Raw genomic sequence first — 8,993 nt, 5'->3', positions numbered from 1 at the left:
TAAAAATGTGTAAAAATTGGGTGTTTTGTAGGACATGATTATAATAAAATAATAAGTGGAAGCATAAATACGTAACTTGATTGCTAGAAAATAAATGTTATAAATAAGTGAACAAGTGTGTATTAATATTAATTAAGCATGTAATCAGTATCATGAGGCTAAAGGTGACGATACTACCGTATGTGGACGCACAGAATGGTAATTTACTATCGTTTGCCTTTACAGGTAAGTTTTAAATTCATAAACAAATTTTCCAAACTCAATTAAAAACGTGTCAACGACTAAGGTGTTAAAAATTGACTCAAACACTCTTTAGAGTCAAACGCAGTATTGACGAGTCTTTGACATTTGACTGGGAGATCACGCAATCAGACAACTGACTCTAGTGCCGAAGGTGGGTTGAAATTGACAGATAATGGATAGGGTGGGAATGTTGTAAGTTTGAATGCGCTGATATAGAGTTCCAACTCTAATGCCCTCCCGCTGAAATAAACTCGAACAGAAAACCTTAGAATTTAGTGTTTTATAAAGATGTATCATGTCAGCAACCCTTCTTTGATACTCCAGAGGCTGTAGGTGTAAGTCTTCCTTTATGCGAGTCACAAGAATATGGATATATCTGTATTTGAAGCGAAGGCCCACAACGCTGATAACTTGTCTCTGTATACTTTGCAAGTGATCACATAGACTTTATCGGTTTGGGCTCCAGTTAAACGAACATACTTCAGGGCTTGTCGAACCATAGAGTTTTATTGCATTACAAGAGGGTCAACACCAAATCCGTATCTTGATATTCGTATTATTAGGCCAAGTAAGCATGATGCGTCTAAGCAGATGTGATCGATGTCACATCATCGCAGGTCAATGTCGAGAGAGATATCCATCACAATACCTTGGTCTCTGATACATTCGTACACATCGCCTTCCCGTTCATATTCTATAAAAACCCAAAAGGAGATAGTTTTCTGTTAAATGTGGCCAATTTGGTTCATAGAGATTCTGTTGTAGCTCACCTTGTTTTGATTGCACCATTAGAGAAACCGATTAAAGGTGAATTGAAGAGCATCGTGAACTTTTAGATAATTTTATTTCTAAGTACATATTCACGTCATCGGCGAATAACAAGCACTCAAGTGAGAAAGCATTCGTGTAGAAAAGAGCCGAGAGTAAGCCCTATGGAATCCAAAACGTTGCAATGAAATGCTCAGAACTGCACGAAGGATACTTCACTTAGAGTGTGCACTCATTCAGATAGTTCCCGAAAAAAACGAGCAGAGATTTACCATTATCATTTGTAGGTAAGCTTTGAGGTTACCTACTTGCAAGGAATGGTAATCTTGTATAACACCAATTCTTCATATGTAGTTTGACTTGGATTGCATCCAGCTGGTTATTCCTGTTGAAAACATTAAGAATGTATCCCTGGAAAATCAGCAAGTAACCGTAGATAGGCTGTGTAACCATATTGTCCCTCAACAATAATGTGTTTGAAGCAAGGTTTAAGTATATCTAAGATAAGACTTTCGAATACCTTGTGAAGAGAGAATAGGATGGAAATAGGGCGATAATTTAAGACGTCAGAAAAATTACTAGTTTTGAATATGGGGGTCAGAAAACTACTTCTGAAGGCATTCAGGAAAATGCCTTTAGTCAGGGAAACGTTAAACAACTATTGGATTTCAATGACTATTCGTGATAGCAATACCGCGGTACGAAAAATAGTATACCATTAGGACCATTTGGAAATGTCCATAGAAGACAAAATTCTTGTCGATTGCATCGATAAATTGAAAGGAAATTTAAAGCATTGATATTTAAAGGAAAGGCTTAAGGGTTGGCAATTATAAAACCAAATTAGAACCACACAAATCCTCTCCAGATGAAACTGAGATTAATTAATTAATTACCATACCTTTGCACTCCTCTATAATCGTAGATAAATTATAATACGTCGTTTTACTTAAGGTTCATTTGTATATTTCGTGAAGCCTCTTCTTTTTTTATAACAAGTTGCATTTAATTCGCGAGTAAACCATTTCAGAAACGCAGACACACCAATTTTCTTCAGAGGGACGTGATTCTGAATGATGCCACAAAGAAGACTGCAGATATCTGGAAACCTTCATCAATATCCTTAGGGTCATGATCGAATGTTAAACTTTTCTTTATAATCTGGCTTCGGACACCCTCACAGTCAGAATGATTAAAGACCGGGACAAAGGTTGGTACATCACTACTGTATGATCAAGGTTAAAAACGTCAAAATGAGACAAGAGTTAAATTGCTGATCTTTAGGTATACCTTCAATTGCACAATGTTGAATATTTATTATTATTCTAAGAATTACAACATGTGTTTAATAGTTTTCTGTGATATATGTATAATCGCTGTTCCCTTCGTTGTCACTGTATAGCGCACAACTTCCTCGCTTCATGTGAAAAATATTTTAGCATTGGATGCAATATTTTCTCATAGATTTCTCATACATAATCTAAACTACAACTTTTTTCTCAGAAATATGATTTTAAACTTAGAAATTAAAGTCAAATGGCAGGAACACTTCTCAGCCTATGGAAAACTCAAAATTCTGAGTAAAAAAATCAAAATTCTGAGAATATGTCAGAAGAAGAACAAATCTAGATCTGAGAAAACTCAGAACTATGAGTTTTTCAACATTCCTAATTTAGGAATCTATTAGAAAACTTTGCGACAAAAATTATAAAATGTGTGTAAAGTATAGTACGCTCAGCGATAAAAAGTTGGATAAACTGTCTTGTGTTGCTTTGAAACTCGTCTTTAATCATGACCAAACTGTTCTTAAATTGTCATGTCATCGTAAACACTGGGTATGTTACGTTAACTTAAATAAAATATAAGAAGCATATTTAGCTACCATCTATGTGAAAGTGAAAACTGTGTCTTTGCTGTCTGCTGGGTGCGGTTCACGTCAAGTGATGGCAATGTGGTTGGATGCTGTATTACATCTATATCGTCTTGGGTTTTATACGGCCTTGAAGGTTTCATATCTGGACATTAATTATATTGCTATCACATTCGGTGCCATATCCCAAACCCTACTCCTGGACTAAACCTTTATGCCATTTCAGTGAATCACCCACTCATCAATCTAGTTTTTTAACGACGTGGTGTAGTTTTTACTGTCGTAATGTAATGTAGCTTGATTAGCAAGCATTCCGTACTTGAGAGTGCGCACTAGTTAACTGCTGAGCGCGTATCCGACGCTACGCTTTTAACAAAAAGAAAAGGTTTAAAACTAGGTTATAAATAGAAATTCGTCTCAAACACGTACATGTTTTATTATTTTAGTATGTAAATGCTAATGAATTGTAAAAAAATATGAATATCTGTACATATTAATTGTTTATCATTCATACAGTAATTTATGCAGTGTTTTGTAATTGTCCATCTTTTTGCTGTTCTCCAAAACTGCCACATTAGACGATCGCCTAGTTCGGCAAGTATGGACGCGCCCTCTACAACTATTTACAATTTATGTACATTATAATATGGTGGGAGAGATAAAATTCAGTTTTGTCTGAATCATAAGAATCCGTTAAATAATAGAAAGGATCTAAATTGGATAAGGATATAAACCTGAATTGTACGAGATTTCGTATCAGTACCTATAACCTAACTACCTATTTTGTAACTATCTATTATACTGATACGAAATCTCACCATATTCAGGTTCATTAAACAATCTGGCTAGAAGCAAAATATTTTGTTTGACAACAAACACTTTTTCCTTTTTGGCAGACTATCTCACCCCCTCTTAATAGATACCAATAAATAAGACTTTGTTACATTTTTTATAAATATAAAAAATATTCATAAACAACTAAGAATTGCTTGAACTAAATAAGTGTACATGTTCCACATTTGATCAAGACACATGTAAAGTAAAAGAAAGATAGGCCTAATACCATTCTATTGATATTTTAAGAAAATATACGTATATTTAATACATATTTCTTAATTCCTGTCATTAGAAGTTTGAGTGTAAATGTTGTCACAAATCAGCCTAAAAGTATGATAGTAATCAGCTTTTTTCAACGATGGTGAGTTTATTTCACTTGATTGCCTCCGTTTATTGTAAGTAAACTGTATAGCAAACCCGTTGGTGAATTTTCTCTGATTTCACGTTCCATCGTGGGAGGTAACTTCCTTCAAGTTAACCTACCTTCACTGCGGGCAAACTTGTTACTCTTATACTTTTTAACTCAGTGGTGTATACGTGAAGGTGTCATGGTACAAAATTATACCATTAAGATTCGAAAGGGGGCAAGAAAGTATTATTGTCAAAATTAAAATGTAAAAATCTAGTAGTTATAAATTAAACTTGAAGTACTTTAAAGATGACTCTGTTAGTAAGAACCAAAATTAATATTTTTATATTATAGTATTATAAAACGTGTTTGAATGATTCACTCATCCCTATCCTTAAGTATAAGCTCCTTTACGTTCTTATACGCATCCTATAATATTGTAGTCACATATTCAGTGATAACTAATTAAGTATTGTTAATAACGTAAGAACATTAACTAGTTAAACAGTTATAAGGTATTGTATAATGTATGGTTTCTTAAGTTTTACAACAAATTGATTAAATACAAGGGACTTTTTCAGAATTCCTAATCTCAATATGAGGATGTTGTAAAATATACATAGCAGACAACAGGCTGTATGGAAAGATTCGTAAGTATGTGAGTAAGTCTTCATGTACAGGTGACGTCACTTTGCCCCTGAAATTTCTAACTACTTTCACTTTCCACTCGCCAACTTCGGATCTTCAGCTGACTGACAAAACAGTTTTACCTAGTGTTTTTCTAGTCCCGCTATTTTCTTCGAATTGTTTGTTCAAAAGTTTTATTTAAGTGTTTTTAATTATTGTTTTTTAACTTTTTACCGTGTTTAGATTGTATTTGTTTGATTAATTCACAAGATTCGTTCACACAAGAAATTTGATGTTCAATTCAAATATTGTAAACAAAGGCTTAACCTAAAATGTTTTAAACCTACTCCTACCGCTATGACAGCCAGCCAGGCTAATGAATTGTTCCCGCTCGGACAAAGTTCGACGTTAGACATGAATGAAATGCTAACTGTTTCCTCTTCCCGATAACAACAACGACTTCGTGAATCCAAAAAAAGCGACATATTACTAAAACTGCAAATGCTTCTCCACCTCCTTAAGAAGTACTACCTCGATGTGAGTGAGATTCATTCAAAAAACCGATTCAAGATACTTGAACCAACCCATACCAATGTTGCAGATCATAGCTACTGTCTTCCTTCCTCACAACAAGGACATGAAATGGAACAAGGATCTCCTGATGATATAAAGAAAAAATAAATCACGATCTAAGATCCCACCAATATTTTTGCGTGACGTAAATAACCACCAAGAAATAATAAAAGATATTAAGTGTAATGTAATATCAAGTTTCACAACTGAAATCAAAGCTAAATCGATCAAGATAAACCTAACAGAAAATAAATGACTACAGGAAACTAACTAACTTTTATGAAACAAATCAAGTAAAGTTTTTCACGTTTAAAACCTTCCCAGGACAAAAACCTTGAAGTGATCATTCGTAATGTTCCCTACTCTCTAACTGACGAAGAAATCAATCAAGAGTTATGTGACATGGGTTACCCGACCATTAAAGTATCAAGATTGTTCAACAAAAACAAAAGTCCAATGCCACTCTGTTTTGTAGAGCTGGAGAATTCGGAAAGTGGTCGTGATATTTATGAACCTTGAACAATTGTTTCACGCCATAGTTAAAGTGGGAAATTAAAAGGAAGTCAAAAAACATCCCACAGTGTCTGAGATGCCAAGACTTTGGTCACACAAAAAACTTCTGCAAACTGGACCCTCGCTGTGTGCGGTGCTCGGGATCCCATCTCTATTCAGACTGCCCGGTCAGTAAGAAACCAAACCAGTGTGTGTTAACTGCGGCGAGGAACATTACTTCAAATTACAGGAGGTGTAAATACTACCAGGGCATCAAGCAGAAATTGACCGGTCGCAAGAAATCCTCCATAGGGAAACGACCAAGAATCTCGTCCACAAGTTACAACGACACGACCCGAAAACTCAACGAACCTAGGGAAAACTCAACCAAAATCATCTCCACCTCGATCTCCGTTGAATATGAACTCCCCCAGCTATGCTGAGGTGGCTCATCCGTCGTACATTCCTTCAACTGCAAACTCCGTAGAGGATCCACAATCTCTGGAAGCAGGTAACATCTCAGGTCTTGACGAAATAATAAGCAATGTAGTAAAAATACTCATACCCCAGTTGAAAAAGGTTATTCAGCAGGTTATTGCTTCTTTCTTAAAAATGCCCGTGACTAACAATCAGGCCCCAACTCTCTTTTAAAAACTTAATTGTTCTCAATTGGATGCCAATGGCTTGAAAGACAAAAAACATCTCTTTACAGATTTCCTAGTAAGACATAATATAGATGTTGCATGTGTCACTGAAACTCACTTCCTGCCCAATGATAAATTTAAAATAAGTGGCTATTCTATTTACAGACAGGACCGAGTGGCTCCTCATGCCTCTGGGGGGTGTCGCAATTTTGATCAAAAGAAACATAAAACACCACGAATTTCTTGCTCCCCAGTTACAAAGTTTAGAAAGCTGTTTCCATAAAAATATTTTTACAAAAATGGACTCAACTTTTCATTAGTATCAGCATACTTACCTCCTAACAAACGTTTTGTTGATGAAGATTTTTAATAGGATTCTCTATAATAATAGTCCTACTATTTTAATGGGAGATCTAAACAGTAAAAAAACTTTATGGGGATGTCGCACTAATAACCCAAAGGGTAATAAATTGAATGACTACTTGATGCGTACAACTATTAATATATCTGCTCCTGTAGAACCAACATTTTATCCCGTGGCAGAGAAACCAGCAACCTGACATATTAGATATTGTTTTGTTTAATAATTTCAATGAAACGATAGTACAGCAAACCTTATGCGAGTTAACGTCTGACCACTTACCAGTAATTGTAACTTTTTCAATTAAACCCGATTTTACCAATCCTCCATTGAAACTAATAAATGGTAAAGTTGACTGGGCTGTATTTCATAACGAATTAGAAACTAATATTATCTTGCCGAATTGTTTACAGTCTTTCGAAGATATTGACAACTGTGTACTACAATTCACTGAGCTGATTAAAAATTCGGTTAAAAAAGCAGTCGCAAAACAATCACAAACCATGTTTTTGTTCCTAATCGCCCTCCGCAAAGAATTCTTAATTTAATTAAAGAAAAACATGTTTTTAGGAGACGGTGGCAGAGACACAGGCATCCAGAAGATCGCATGCAGCTTAACAGGCTCATCAGGAAAATAAAATCAGAATTAGATATTTTCAAAATTAATGACTATCAGAAATATTTTGAGTGAAATAAACCCAGGCGATAGTTCAATGTGGCTGGCAACCAAAAGAATTCTCAGAACGCCTTCTACGATCCCTCCCCTTCAACAAGGCCAGGAGACGTACCAGAGTGACTCTGAAAAAATGTGAGGTTTTTGCGAATTATTTTGAAAATGCTTTTTCCCCTAACCCTACTGTTAATTTGCAAAACTGAAGATGAAGTCAACAGGTTTTTAAATAGCACAATCTTATCTGCTGAGCTTCCCACTCAGTATATCTCAACATCTGAAATTAGAAATGTTATCCAATACCTACCGTTGAGGAAAGCTCCTGGGTATGACTTGATAACAAACTTAATATTATAAGGAACTCCCGCCAACAGCCCATCAGCTATTAAAAACTTTATTTAATGCATGCCTACACGTTGGTTACTTTCCTAAATCCTGGAAACATGCTGAAGTTATTGTTATCCACAAGCCCGGTAAGCCTGTTAGAAATCCCTCTAGTTACAGACCCATCAGCCTACTACCCCACTCTGGCAAAAGTATTTGAAAAGCTAATACAGAAGAGACTATGCAGATTCATTGAAGATGCTCAATGTATTCCTCCCCACCAATTCGGTTTTAGGGCAAAACATTCTACTACGCAGCAACTTGCGAGGTTAACACAAACAATAGTGCAAGGGTTTGAAAATAAAAGACACTCTGCTGCTTTGTTTCTGGATGTTGCTCAGGCCTTTGACAAAGTATGGCACAAAGGCCTTCTGTATAAGCTATTTCAAACTGGACTTCCAAATTACTTGCAAAACATCATCGAATCATTTTTAGAAAACCGGACTTTTTCAGTAAAAAATAAATTCTACTCATTCACTGTTCGACAGATCCGGGCTGGTGTGCCACAAGGCTCAATTTTAGGACCTATCCTGTTTAATATGTTCATGCAATGACCTACCCATTCCAGCTCATTCTACGCTTGCTCTTTTCGCTGATGACACTGCCTTGATTTCCCACATCAAGACATTGGACACAGCAGTTGACATGCTTCAGACTGATACAGACCTACTGTTGGATTGGTTCGTTAATTGGAAAAATCGCAACTTAACCCTCTAAAATGTGTAGCGAAAATATTTTCGCTAAGAAAATTCAATCCCTTAAGGAATATAAAAATTCAAGATAACATCATACCATGGAATGAAAATGACAGAACTGTTAAATATTTGGGTGTCTTATTAGACTCTAAACTTACTTATAAACAGCACATAAATTCAAAATTAAATCAAGCAAACACAAGATTGGCACAAATATGTACCCAATTATCAATAGAAGATCATCTCTTAAACTTAAATGCGCTCTTTTAATCTACCAAGGAATTATTCAGACCCCTCTTAACTTATGCTTGTCCAGTTTGGGGTCCTTGCCTCCATAAATCAAAAATGAACAAAACTTCAAGTATTCCAAAACAAGTTTTTGAGAATAGCAACAAATTCTCCATGGTTTGTTAGAAACCGACAGATTCATAATGAATTAGAAATTCCGACCATCTGTGACTACATCCGAAAAACTAAGTG

This window comes from Homalodisca vitripennis, chromosome 1 (genome assembly GCF_021130785.1).
Source record: "Homalodisca vitripennis isolate AUS2020 chromosome 1, UT_GWSS_2.1, whole genome shotgun sequence".
Lineage (NCBI taxonomy): Eukaryota > Metazoa > Arthropoda > Insecta > Hemiptera > Cicadellidae > Homalodisca > Homalodisca vitripennis.
Note: the sequence above shows the minus strand (reverse complement) of the source record.